This window comes from Pleurodeles waltl, chromosome 1_2 (assembly GCF_031143425.1).
Source record: "Pleurodeles waltl isolate 20211129_DDA chromosome 1_2, aPleWal1.hap1.20221129, whole genome shotgun sequence".
Lineage (NCBI taxonomy): Eukaryota > Metazoa > Chordata > Amphibia > Caudata > Salamandridae > Pleurodeles > Pleurodeles waltl.
The window spans coordinates 1,135,544,056-1,135,544,303 of record NC_090437.1 but is presented as its reverse complement, the minus strand read 5'-3'; positions in this window follow the sequence as shown (position 1 = coordinate 1,135,544,303).

Below are 248 nucleotides of genomic sequence, written 5' to 3'. Positions count from 1 at the left end.
AGTGACGGATATACCACCTACCGTATTACGAGTTCCATAGGATATAATGGACTCGTAATACGGTAGGTGGTATATCCGCCACTTTTGGGCCGGTTTAACACCGTCCTCCAAAGTTGGAATCAGGCCCTTTGTTTGCTTTTTAAAGACTTAAGACACTTCATATCACTTTTCAGTGATATCTCTACAAATTCACATTGCAACTTTATTCGTTTTGACCTACGATTATCCTGATAAATATTATATATTTT